The sequence below is a fragment of the Pinus tabuliformis genome, chromosome 5_2 (genome assembly GCF_031772625.1).
Source record: "Pinus tabuliformis cultivar Carrire ecotype Pingquan chromosome 5_2, CPIR1, whole genome shotgun sequence".
In the NCBI taxonomy this organism is placed as follows: Eukaryota; Viridiplantae; Streptophyta; class Pinopsida; order Pinales; family Pinaceae; genus Pinus; species Pinus tabuliformis.
The window spans coordinates 7,561,550-7,576,562 of NC_142306.1; positions in this window are offsets into that span (position 1 = coordinate 7,561,550).

Below are 15,013 nucleotides of genomic sequence, written 5' to 3' on the forward strand. Positions count from 1 at the left end.
GGGAAGGATTGGTGAGGTAAGTGGCAGCAAGAGAGTTTGTTGTTGTAGAGGCTTGATGCAACTCATGGGTGAGAAACACATGGCAAAGGAGATGACTACTGAAAGTCATAAAGGAGAAAGCAGAGGTTTAGAAAGAGGCCACAGTAGAAAAGAGAAGAAATATGCCAAGGCGAATGGCATAAGACAGCAGTTGACTTAGGAAGAGTATGAGAAAGAGAAAGTTGAGATAGCCGTTCATCTTGAGCTATTGATGGAGTTGTTATGGGAAAATGTGGAAGACTAGAGACATGGTTTGCTGATGAGGAAGAGAGTGAAGTGGTAGAGGCTACAACAAAAAAGAGATCGATAGATAAACATGCAGTTAACAGAAGAGCTGAAGAAGCTCGAGCAGATGATGAGTATACAGTTGAGTCGTGAAGAACTCAGAGCAGCTGAGTTGAAAGTGGAGGTTTCCATTGGTGAAACAGAGGAGGAGATCATTGATGATTTCTTGAGTTATTGGGCAGATCCAGATCAGATGGATAATGTGAATTTTTGTATTTTTATAGCTGACAATTGTGATGTCATTACAGGTTTTACGGAGGAGGATGCGCAATCTTGTGACGCTGTCAAAAGTATGGAAAAGACTCTTTCAGGAGATAAATACTTGGAAGAAGAAAGCAGCGATGCGTTTGTACTTGAAGCTCTTACAGTACAAGAGGAAGTTCTTGTGAATGAGGAAGAGGATCAACTTGAAGAGCTGGTATATAAACCAACAGTTGAGACTGTTGAACTTTGTGATTTTCAAACTGAAGATTTGTGTATGAATGCAGGGATGGTACATGATAATGATATACTTCAGCAATGCCACAAAGAAATTGCATTGTTGAAATATTTGTTGGAGAATTCAGAGTATGATAAAGATATTGCAGCAGAAGGTAGAGTTCAGTACAGTGAACAAGAGGAGAAAGACATCATGGAGACAGATGGTGTGAAAGAAGGACTTGTTGATAGTCTTGAGGATTCTTTAGAGAATTCTTTGGGAAGAGAGGATCATCATATTGATGTGCTGATTGAGATGGAAAATTCAGAACAACATACTGAGGTGCCGACAGAGGGAAGTAAGGCACTGATGCCTTATGATTTTTGTTTTAACAAGTGTTTTGTGAATGCAGGTATTATCATAGGTGTTGAAGGACATTTTACTCAGTTGAGCAGTCAAATGAAGGAGAAAGACGAGAATTCTGTGGAAATTTCTAATCCATGGGATGAGGACGTTATGTTGCTAGAAAGGATGTTGAATCATCAGAATTCAATGCAGAAAGAATCTCAATTTCAGAATTGGGAGTTGCAGGTGCATAGAGATGAAGATAGCAGAAAGGAGTACACAATGTACCAGTCTAGTAAGTTGTTGATAGGAGAAGGCAAGGAAGAAGTTTTCCGTTGTAGAAGACAAGAGGGCATGAATGATTGGGTGGCAGTAAGAAATGAGAAGGTAAGAACGGAAACAAGTATAGAAGTAAGAACAGGAGCAAGTATAGAAGCAAGAAGTCAGCAAGTGACGGTAAAAATTGAACGAGTAAGAACTGAGCAAGCCGTCTTAGCTTAGCAAGCAGCAAGAAATCAGTAGCTTGAAGATTTATTGGACAAAGAAATTGAACTAATTAGAAGAATCATGTTGAAAGTGTCTCAGAGGAAGACATCAGCAAGGAAGAGAAGTAGCAAAAGCAACAGCAAAATAAAGACAGAGACAGATTGTGAAAGTGCAGCAAGTGGAGCAAGACAGCATAAAGTGTGGAGACCTGGAGAAGAACAACAGACAGAAGCAGCGACAAATGGAAAGTTGCAGCACAAGATATGGGATCCAGGCAAACATAGATCTGAACACATGATCAGGTGATCATGATTAATTTCAAACTTGGGAGTCTGATGCAGGAGCATCAAGGCCAACTTTCATTTTTTATTTATGTAATAAAGGGGGGTGTGACATTTTAATTGTTTTATTAATTAATTTGGTATTTTTAAATAAAATAGGAGATAAATTCTAAAAGTGAGGAATTTGTAAATAATTCTCAAATATGAGAAAATTTGGTCAGTTGAGGATATAAAGGGATGAGAGATTTTAATTTAGAAATTAGTTTCATTAATTTTAGGTGAGAGAGGATCCTTAGGGATTCAAAAGTGATTTTAGGATTTGTTGAGATATTTGGGGATTTTGTTGAGTGATTAAAGGGATATGAACCAGAATTTGTTCAATTCAAATTGTATAAATTTATGAGCCTCAAAGGAAAATTGGAGTAGGTAGGGTAGAATAGAAAGGAGAAGTAAAGCTTGGACAGCCAAGGCTTGTAAGCCTCCGAAAATTGTAAGGCCATTACTGTTGCACATCCGACAAAGACAAACTCTATAAGTGCTTTCATTGTTAATGTAAAAAGTGGTTTCAGAATTGCATAGTTCGATTTCTGGAGTGGAATATATCTTCTGCAATTGGGTTTAAATGAAGAATGCCCGTTTTATATAATTTGGTTGAGAAATCGTTGTTTATGAGTTCATTGCAAAACTACTGAAGACAGAAGACATTGAATCGAACATTAAATCCTGTGTGAATGGTTAATTTGCAATATAATAGGAAATTGATCTGAATAATCAATGTTGTATTGGGTTGTATTGTGACTCTACACCGAAATAAAGGAATTGGTATTATTAATATCAATATTGTAGTGTTGATGGAATGCGGTGATGAAAGATGATTGGGTTTTATGAATTTCTGTTTTAATACAAGAATTTAAATCTATTTCTGAGAATCGATGTTATGGTTAGAAATCTGGTTGAATTCCCAATCGAATGAAGTATTCAAATTGGCAGATGACAAGTTGTGCTGATGCAAAGGTTAAAGTCTAGAACTGACATTGATATGCTTGTAGGAAACTACAGTGAAGGAGTAAGTATCAATTGTTGAAAAAGGAACAAAATTGACTCATAATTCACACTACTGACAACGTTTCCAATCTGGGTAAATGACGAGTTGGGTTTGGGAATATAAAACAACGCTTCAGATAAATAATGAGTTCTGGGATATGCGTTATAAGTTCACAGGTATGAATTAGTCAGATCCAATTGAATCGACTACCATTCTGAATTTTATGTGTTGTGCGCTGATTAAATGGAGATTTTATGTGCTGGAGCGACGCTGATTGCGTTGAATTGCAGAATGCTTAATTTCTAGGATCGTTTCACCTATTGAGTTTGTGCTATGAATCCAAATCGATGGAGATTGATTCCAGTCTTAATTACAGTAAATAAATCAAGTTAAAACGCAGACAGTGTTATGGTAAAGTTGTGGGTTGATTCTGTGTCATTTTATAATGCAAATGCAGAGTGATTTGAGTTTTATCAGCGCTGAAGAAATTGTGGGTAGTAAACTGAATTTGTAGGTTGAGTTCTGATAGAAATCGACTCTGATTAACGACTCTTTTTGTATCTAAACACACTGTCTTGGCGCTGGAAAGGCTGTATGAACAAGTTAAAGATTCAACGCTGGCATTTAAGACTGTATAGAAAAATGGCAATTGCAATATAGTTACAGCGGTGCAGACACTGAGAATCATCTGATAGGAATTACAATTGCAGAAGTAAAATTTAATGAAGCATTTGGGACTTAAGGGTGGAAACTTGAATTGAATAAAAAGTAAAGACTTGCGCTATTAGAGGTAAGTTACTGAATTCTGGTCAAATATAAAGAGCGCGGTTATCAAAACAAGCAAGTTGAGTCTTGTTTACATTGTGTGCAATGGTATTAAACACATTGGGGCATTTGTTTGTGAATATTGATTGTGAACTAAACTCAGATATTAAAAGCCCTATGTAATGGAAATGAGTAATGATGTTTAATGGATGAATTGAAGAACTTCCATATGTACTGTTGAAATTGCCGAGTATTGAGTTTATTTTGATAGAGACTTGAGATGCATTTCTTATATGCATGGTAGTGTTTGAAGATTCTGAGTTGCAAGCTCTGCCTGCGTCAAATAAGATATTGAATTTCTCGATATGAGGTTTAGTGGAAGTGTATACTCTTTTCTATAAAACCCTTTTTCCTTCTCCATGTAGTCAATTTGGTTAGTTCCCTAAACCTTCCTCAAGGTTTCAAAAACTAAAGATCAATTGTGTCATAAAAGTCACTATCAACCATCTATGGCTTAAAGATTTTAAACTAACTAGCTCAATATTCGAGATGACTATAATGGATTTTAAAATCTATTACGATCTTCCTAATGGTTTATTCCCCAAACAAAGATAAATAAATTTACGAAAATGTAGAAGGTCATCAAACTTTTCAAATTAGCGGGTTGATATATCCACTTGGCATTTGGTTCTAGCTCCTCCTATGTGGTTTCTCATATACTACACAAAGTCGTGGTGGGATATTTCCCCCAAAGTTGTCACAACCAAACCAAAATGATGAAATCATCTTTATGTAATGAGGGTATAGGTAAATTTTGGTAGGTCATCTTAAGATGGTAGAGGTTAAGCCTACATATCTCTTGTGGATAATACAATTTTCTAGCTCCAAAATTTCTCTTCTTTAGTTTTTGCCAACACAACATTGTCTCATTTTCATCTCTTCTAGCCGATGTCTTGGACAAAAGTAAATTACATGAGAGAAGGAAATTTTTGAAGACATGCACGACACATTCAACATTTCCAAATTTGTAACGACACCTTATGAATGCATATACTTATCTAACATAAACACGATCGATCTTTGATAAGTTGAAGACGATTGTGAAATGCTTAGGAGTATAATGGATGGTATCCAATCACGATTTCATATACTTATCTAACATAAACACGATCGATCTTTGATAAGTTGAAGACGATTGTGAAATGCTTAGGAGTATAATGGATGGTATCCAATCACGATTTCATTTGTATGATTTAGAATAGGAATCTATGCTCTATCAATGTTTCAACTCCCATATTTGAATGAGTAAACTCCTAAAATTGATCTTATAACATTTTACATCGTTCGCACCCCATAACTTTTTAGGTTATTTATCTTTTTTGTTTTTTAAATATGTGTTTGTGTTTGGAATTTACAAATTGAAATTATTTTGTTGATAAGCCTTTGGATGGATGGTGAATGATTCTATTATTAAAAACAATACTCACAGTAAATTACTGACTCTAATTTTTGTAGATTTCATATAATATAATAGAAAAAATGTTAAATTTGTTTTAGAAAGTTGTATATGTAAATTAATGTTTCAAACCATGTCTTTAATTAAGGATTTACCTAAATTTTATATTTTGTAACAATTTGAAAACCTATCATAACTCAGTTGTTAAACTAGTGGTGAGGACAACCATCTGAGATTGTTGTCAACGAATCCATATTGACTCATCGCCATTATTCAAAGAAAACCACACCAACGAATCCATATTGACTCATTGCCATTATTCAAAGAACGCCACACCACCTAGAATACGCCACTAGTTGTTCGAAAGAGGATAAGATTTCCCTCCTACTAAATACTTCTAAACATTGAGCCATTAACTTTTTTCATTATGTTTATGAAAAATGAACTTTTAACTAAAGAAAAACATTTTTGGATCATACTCCATGCCAAACATAAATTTTATATCATATATAAAACTTTATAATCTAAAACTACACGATTGATATTTCAAAATATTAATATATATGTTATTCATTTATAATATCAAACCATTATTTCATTAAATAAGAATTTATTAAAGTAAAAGATTTCAAAAATAAGTCAAAGTTTCTCTATTTTTCAAGATGCACATTCTAAAATTTAGATATTAAATTGGTTAAAAAAAGAACATTTAAAAATATAAAACTGGAAATAGAAGAGTGATATAGTTATGGAAAGAGATGATTTTCTTAAAGAATGAAATTATCCTTATTTTATAAACCAATTTAATTATTAAATGTTTTTTTTTTTAATTATGCAATTAAATTTTTGGTGAAATTGTGATTTGTTGTTAGTAAAAGTTATTTTTGAATAATAAATGAATCCATACTTTAGAAAATTTTGAAAATTCTAATAGTGTATATTACAAAACTCAAATTGATTATTCCAAAATAAATATTTTCGAAATTGTAAGCAAAATACAATAGAAATTATATATATAAAAAAAATAGAATCACTTGATTACTCTCTATTTTATTCCTCATAATAAAATTGTTGTCCTTTTTTTTAATCAATTATGAAAATAGTATAGTGAAACATAGATAATATTTTTTAATCAAGCGAGTAATGATTGCATAAATATTTAATTTCAATATTAATGAAGTTGTCAATTAATACTTGAAAAGGTTTGTCTTATTGTTAATTTTAAAAATTTATTGTAAAACATGATGAGTAAAATAACCATATAAATTAATTGGTTGTTAAATGTCAATAGGTATAACTCCATAATAATATCAAAGCACTTACGTCATAATGCCTATCATATTGTTATAATTTTAAACAATCATAAAAATAGATAAATCATAAAATTATTTTCAATTATTATTATAAAAAGATTTAGTATATAAATTTAATATAGGAAAAACATAAAACAATGTTCTTATCCATAGATATCTAGCCCATTTTACCGTGTGTATTCTTAGTTTGTAAGTAAAATTTATTACAATATGATGGGCCAATACCATGGGTTATCAATAACATATGCCCAAAAACCCATAACTCATTCCATAGGATGCTTATTCATACGAATGTTTTTTAATTAATCAATTTAATTAAGAGAGGAAAAAGTGCATAACTACTTTGGAGATGAATCTCAATCTTTGATTTGTGTATACTACGATGAATATCTCTAATATTCCATAGAGGTTAAGTTCATACCATCCACGTAATAATTATTGATAATTAAATATAAATTTTAGAATTCTTACTCCAATATAAATATGCCTATAAACATAAAAGTACATACCATCCACCTAATAATTATTGATAATTAAATTTCCCGGATGGGGGTTAGAGGCCAAGCGTCGAGGGGGTGGCCACCACACCACCAATTGTGCATGCCATTATAGGAGGGTGTGTTGTGGCATGCCCCCTAGTATGAAATGTGTAAAACTCCATTGTGATGTTCAATTGTGACACACCATGAATAGACAATATATTTGGCAAGAGTTGAGTACTAGGCATATCAAGCCTAAGAGTGGTAAATTTGTGGCATGTGTGGGATTATATATTCCTTGTAAGAGCTGGTTAGGAGATATTTGTAGTGTTGGTTAGTCAGAACCTTGGGAAGGGGTTTTGCAGCTTTCTTTCCTCAATTGGAAGGGCGAAGGTGGTGAGAAGGTTGAGGAAGACAATGGTGGTTCATCCTTGATTTTATGCATCATTCTCGGAGCTATTAGATATGGTGAAGGTTGTGATGGAAGAAAACATGGATGTGTAAATTTAACAATGTCTGCTCCTACTCATATTCTAGATTGGAAGTGGTGTTAACTTGTTTAACATTCTAGCTTCACATGTCATAGTGGTGTTGTATTGGTGCATCTTGGTGGTCTTGAATACATAAGCCTTTTCCCTATGCCTTACATTTCTAATACTATTGGTCTAGTTTGTCATTTGTTTAGTGTTGCTAGTTCTATAGGGTCTACATGGTGTTGTGCTAGTGTCCTAAGTTACGTGAGTTGGATGGGTTGGGCATTGGGACAAAGGATTTATAATTCTGGATCTTTCGGTTCTCAACAAAATTTTTCATGGAATTATTTTCCTAGTGCAGATTTTGGGCTTCATGGTGGGTTTTGGGTTTGTGAGAACTTGGTGTTTTTAGAACAGTTTGAGTTATTGAGGTTACAAATATCTTTGGTGGTCAAGAACTTCTGCATGGGGATCTATATTTTTCATTCACCATAGGAGAGGGGATGATGCGGCATCTTTTTGATAACTAGAGGATCCTCTTGCTAGGAGTTTGGGTGGTTATTTTTTCTTAGGGGGAATTATGCCTCGACCAAATATGTGAGTTCGTCATAGGGTAGGTCGCTAAGGGGCAACTGGAAGGATTCAACGGTAGGAGGTTGCAATCAATTATTTCTTAGTAACCTTCTATAGCACTCAAGCAAAGATTCAAGGATTGGAGAATCAAGTTGCATAATAACAACATGCTTGTTCATACTCATAACTATTGGAGGAGATGTCCCGATGGCTTCGTGACCTTGATCATACCATGGGATAAAAGGATCAATATTTGTGGACATACATGAATAATTAGTAGTCAAATACCTTACATGGGAGATTGTTAAAGGAGGAGCATGATGATAAGAACAACATTATCTCCTTTCTCAATTACATTCAACATAAGTAGTGGAAGCAACAAGATACTGTAGACATAATGGAAGCACTCTTAACTCACATTTAGAACCACATCCAATGTCGGTTTAAGCCCTTTATGCAACTTGCTTAGAGTATATAGGACCCAACTCCTCTATCGTTGGCTAATGCCTAATTTGGCTTTGAGTTCTAGTTATGTTTTGTTAGGTTATAGTACCTTTCTTTCTTGTTTAGTCATTGTTTTTGGTTATCTATTTAGATATTTTGTGACTTTGGTAGTGACCTATAACTTTGATTCCTGAAATGAAAAAGTGAGGTCAATAATTTTGATGATGAGTTGAATACTGAGGTAAGGTAATTTTGAAAATAAAATAAATAATTAAAAAAATAAATATTATTGATCATTAAATTGAAATTCTCGAAATCCTTTTCCAAAATAGACATTCTTATTAAATAACTATAATTCTTTTATTAATCACACACTTTTAAATAAAAAGTTTATTAATATATATATATATATATATATATATATATATATATATATATATATATATATATATATATATATGATGATGATGGTTAACGTCCACTCAGACCAAATTGGTCTATCGGACCTACAATTTTCTTAATTTTTACTTGTCTGGCTCCTCGTCTTTCTTGGCGAGATTGGTGTTGTAGCTTTCTTTCTTTTCTCTACGGTCTTCCAACATCCTTTGTCTTGCATCTCCTTCATCTCGTCTGGTTCTTGGGACATTGGTGTCTTAGCTTCGCGATCTATTGTGTTCGTTCTTTTGAAAATAGTCGGAGATGAAGATTTATTTTCTGCGGTATTCAAATCCTCATAACTGTTGATTTGTTGGGGCGGGCTTTCTCCTTGCTTGTTTTGAGAGTTGCTTCCTTCTTCCTTGATTTCTTGTGACTCATTTTCTCTAGAATATTCTTCTTCTTTGATGACAGTGTAGTGTTCTTTTTGTGCTCCTTCCCACCATGTAGATCTGTGGTGGTTTTTTCTAGCAAAATTTTTCTCAGAGGCTTTTGGGCAATTTTTGGCTAGATGCCCCGTCTCAAAGCACGATCGACATCTGAAGAGGAAACTTTCATAATCAAGCTTCTGGTTCCACACATAGTCTTTACTTGTTAGGTTTATTTCAGCTGGGAATCCCGCGCTGAAATCCATTTCCACGCAGATGCATGCATAGGTGGTTCTGGCATATTCCTCTGTTTCTGGGCACCTGCAGTAAAATTTCCCAATTGCATTTCCGATGGATTTTAGCGAGGAGAGATTCTAGAGATGCAAGGGTAGGCTTGGCAATCTCACCCAAACTGGTGCTGAGGTTATCACTGCTGTAGAGGGATCGAATGATGGGTTCCATGGCTTCATGAATAGGCCTGATTTTTCCCAAAACCAAGGGCCGGAGTCTAGAATACATTGTCTGCTTTCAGGATTTTCAAAATCTACTATAAAGAAACCTCTAGCACAGGGGTAGATATTAATTTCATCAGAAATGATAGGCTTCCATACCTCCGAGATCCAATTGTGGAGTGCTATCAGCCGCGGCCAAAAACCATTGAACTGGCAAATTAGGGCACTTTCGGAGAACTTCAAAGCTTCATCGAGTGAGTCCTGGACCACTTGGATAGTGGGAGCTGGGGCTTCACTCACGATATGGGCAGGAGATTGCCCTTCAGAGGCGGGTGAGCCACCAGTTATTTTTGTGAAGCTCGGAGCCATATTTTACTTGCTCAGGAGAACCGAGACTTCTCAAGAGAGGAGAGGAGGAGCACTGCTGGAGAGGAGTCAGGAATATATACCTGTCTCAAAATGCCGAGATCTGAGTCACCGAGACTTCTGAGATCCGCAGAAGAGGAGAGAATTCTGAGATCTGCAGAAGAGGAGAGACTTCTGAGATCTGCAGAAGATAGATCCACCACCGAAGAAGAGGAGAACCGAGACTTCTGAGATCTGAGCCACCAAAGACTTCTGAGATCTGATCCGCAGAAGAGGAGAACCGAGACTTCTGAGACTTCTGAGATCTGATCCGCGGATCTGAGATCTGAGATCTGACTTCAAGATGACTGCGTAAATCTTTTTTATCTCCGCGGAACCGAGACTTCTGAGATCCGGAGAAGTCAGATCTCAGAGCGGGAGGAAATTATATGCATATGAGAGCTGCAGTCATCGAAGAGAGCCGCAGTCGTCGAAGAATATTTATATATATATATTTTAAATTTAAAAATAAAAACAAATTTTTTAATGATAAGGAAAACATTATACTCTTTTACAGATTGAAAGAATAAAAATAAATACCATAAATCATGACATTTCAAGCAAATATGAAAATTTAATACAATAATTCATTATTAAATACAATAAGTTATAAATAAATGAATGAAATAACTTTAATTCAAATATTTATATATGGTTACATTAAAAAAAAGGTAAAATATAATAATTTCATATTTATTTTGGAATAGAGTTTATAAAATTTTAATTTATTTATTAATTCATATTAAATGGATAATAGAGTTTTAATCTTTGTGTAATTTTTTAAGATATTATTTATCGTATTTACAAATCTAAGATTTAAGATTTATCTTCAAAGTAATTATGTTTTTTTTTTTTTTTTTTAATTAAATTGATTAATAAAAAAATATCATATGCAGAAGTGTCATATCAAATGGATTATTGTTTTTCGGGCATGTCATATTGACAAACATGCCGTTAGCCATGACATTGTAAGAACACCTTCATAGAAATTAAAAATCACCCTAATAAGGCGAGGATTAATCTTTGGAGTTAGGAATCTTGTTACGTGTTTTTTTAAATTCTTATATGTTTAACATATATATTAAAAATTTAAATAAAGTTATAATTTATTATTTTTATGGATTTTTTTTTTAACAATATGAATTATGAAGTGTTTTGATGTGTGTTATAGATTGATGGCTATGGTTATTTACCAACCATTTAAGTTATATGGCGACACTAGTTTTAACTAGTTTAAACCAAATCTGAAGTCATTGAAAGTTTTTAGGCAAAGGAAGTTTAATTACTCTTGATTTAACAAGTGTGTTTTTTTTCTAATTAAAATATTTTATTAGCCAAGGTAAAACCATATATATTTTTAGTTCTTTGTTGGACTTTGGCATGTCAATGATGAAATTAGAATATTAGCAAAACAAAAAAGATATTTTGTCCAAAAATTCATAAGATACCACAAGGTAACATAAATAAAAAAAGTCCAAGTATTTTAAGCCATAGATTCTATAGAGATAAGTAAGAGAAATCTATCAACCTTCACAATCATAGAGACACTAAAATGCGAGACATATAAAATAACTCCAAATATTCAAAGTATTAAGAGGAGGTGGATATATCCACAAAAATAAGCACTAGGTCAAGTATACTATCTGGATTTGATCCTTTTCCACATCTAAAAACATCGTTAATCCATGTGATGTTGTTTTCCATATCCTTCAATTGAAATTGGAGCTCATTCCACAACAATAGTATTTCACACGTTGCATTATTCCTCTTCAAAATAACCCTACGAAGGAAAGATTTTAACTGCTAGTATAGAACCACATTGTGCAAGTATTGATTTTGATGCCCTCTTATGTAGCCCATGTTAAGCACCTAATCAACCTTCATCATTATAACCTAATAATATGAAATACAATATTCATCTATGAAAATTTCGTCCCCCACCTACCCAAGTTGTTATTAGACTTCAGGTCATGTATGCATACAAAAGAGGCTAGCTAAGGCATTAGCTTAAACCTCGGCTGATGAGTCTGCAGATGAAGCCCTTCCACTACCTCCATGATGAGACAAGGTTGTATGCCTTATCATCCTTTTCATATAGTAGGGACAAAACAAAACCAATGAATCATAGGACCACACATAAAATAAACATTGTTGGGGACAATATCTTGGAATATATAGAACAAGATCATTCAGTAGCCCAAAGTCACTCAAAACCTAATGTTGGCCTTGAATTGACTATCTCATCTTAAACTGTCAAACAATAAAACAAGACCATATAAAACAAGCTTAGAATGATTTTTTATAGGGAGGCCCCAATGCAAGGAGGGCTAATCCCTTCACCCAAGCAGTGCCTCCCACTCAATAGTCACTCCCTGAGGCTATTAGGGCTATGTATTTCACCAAGGAAGTTCCTACGAGAAGCATAAGATAATCAACAAACACAACTACAGAGAGTAACATAATCTTCTTAGACCAACTCGTTCAATTTGAAAGTTTAAGAATGTGCATACAGAAGAGGATAATACTTAACATCATGTTGGGCATGCAATCCCCCCTGAAGCATGTTTTGGGGCTCAAAGCCCATGTTTTGACTGAATGATGTTGTAAAGCCCCGCGAATTGCGGGCGCAGAAGTATGTTAGAGTCATAGGGTTGTCTGCCCTAGTTTGTAATGTAAGGTCGGCCTACCCATGGTCTGCGGACCATGGGATTGTATAAATAGAGTCAGGCTCTAAGTGTAAGAAAGAGCAAAGTGGAGGATAGCGAAATAACAACATAGAGAAAGTTTCTAATTGTGTCTTTGAGTCGTAGAGTGGGAGAAGGCTCTGCAGCTAAGTGTGTAGAGGCCTGGATGTCTGCAGCTGAGTGCACAGACCCCTGCAGCTAAGTGCGCAGGGTGGAGTCAAGTCTGTAAGCGAAGAAGAGAATAATAAAGAGAATTTTTATCCAAATTCCGTGTATCTGTTCTTGAGTTATTACATGTCTGATATCAATTGCAAATATATTGTTTATTTACTGCACTGACTTGTATAAATGATTTATATTATTAAGTATACTTTACACATGCAAGTAAGATAAGTTAATCAACTAATAGTGGAATAGTAGTAAGGACTTCGGTAATAACAACGTTCGGCCCCCGAGTAGGGTTGCGCGAAGGCAACATCTCAAGCTGTGAGTTACGGGTAAGTGTGCGTAACGACGTGCGCGCATGGTCGAACCACGGACCACTTGAGCTCATCAGACATCTCCAGGGTGCGAAAACCTAGTTCTAGCACCCTCCCATACTACTTTTGGTGAGACCTCAGTCCATTCTCCACGGACTATTGCCAAAAGGGCCAGTCGTACCAGAATTTGTTTAGCTAAATCACCTCCGAACTTGGGTCAGGCCCCAACAAGCCAATAAATGGTTCTATGGTTGGGATCGGGATCTGCATAAGGGATGTTTGATGTCGTGTCACTAGAATCTGACAAAGAAAGAAATTGAAGGGTGGTTGGACAGAAAAATTCACGAGTTCGCGGCATAGGAAAATAGGAATCCATGAGTATCAAAGGAATAGTGGTTAGAGCGCTACATATATACTAAAATCCACAAAATTTTCTTTGCATCCTTCCCCTCTGAGTTGTATGAGAGGATCACGAAGCTAGCAGACAATCGAGGAAGGTGTAGGATTGACAAACCGATTGTGTGGACTCTAGAATTAGTGCACAGAATAGAAGCCTCTGAAGATAAGATCGCGTGCGCTATGGACCATTGGCCTGATTGAATTATAGGAGGGTTTATCACCGAGTTCACAGTAGATACTTCAGTCACCTACAGTGAGGCGGAATGATGCTTCTTCAAAGGACCGCGAGGTAAGTACAATAAATATTTGAACACTTGGATTAAAATATTATTGTGTGAAAAGCAGGTTATGCGAATAAATTAATGTTTGGGGCTACGCGAAGTGGGGGAATCTATAGAAATGGAAGTAATGAAGAATTAGAGACTAGCCCCTTGATTTCACCTCAGTGAGAAAGTGAGGAAGAGCTCGCGAAAGTTTCACAAAGAAGTGCGATCAGTCTGATAAGGCAACGAATTCCGCGCATACCACCTCCACCTACACCACCACTAGTTTCACCATCTTCAACCCCATCTCCGCCCACACCACCTCTGCCACCACCACAGTTCAATATGGCAAGCACAATAAAGCTATTGGTGTTAAAAGGAGTAGGGAATGAAGATCGGGACCAATTTTGGTTCATGGTAAAGTTTGTATGGGAAGCGCAAGGAGTTGCGGATGACAACATAAAGAGGGCAACACTGGTAAAATCATTGCAGGATCATGCACTGACATGGTACATTAAACATTCTAATGGCAATCCAAATGCAGGAATCACGGATATCCAGCTACGTTAAACAGGGAATTTAGTAGGCCGAAATGAGAGAGACAGTCGATTATTGGGTTTAAGGAAATCGCGATGCTTCTAGGCGAGGCCCCCTGGGAGCTGGATCAGATATTGAAGGGTACGATTCGCGAAGCCAGCATGACCTTGATAGATGGGTAGCACCATGCATGGTTTGTAGCATCACTAACTCCACATCTAAGGAAAACGTTGTCACAGCAGAAGTTATCCACCCAAGCTTAAGCTTTGGAGACTGCAATAAGACTGCACGAGACCCCAATACAAGATCCTAGCCTAGGAGTCCAACAAATCCACGCGTAATTGAAAATTTTGTGTCTTGAAATGCAGAGTTTGAAACAGGACAAGACAACTCACCCAAAGGCACGTGAGGAGGTATGGTGCATAAAATGTAAAGGCCAAGGACATGACAAGGACGATTGTCTAGTCTTCGCGAATTACCTAGTGGGAGGAGGGCTGATGCCATTGAGACGAGAGGCACAAGCAGGCCTGAGCGTGAAGCCTGCATTATGGTGTGCGATTTTTTTCAGATAGGAGGGAAGCATGCTACA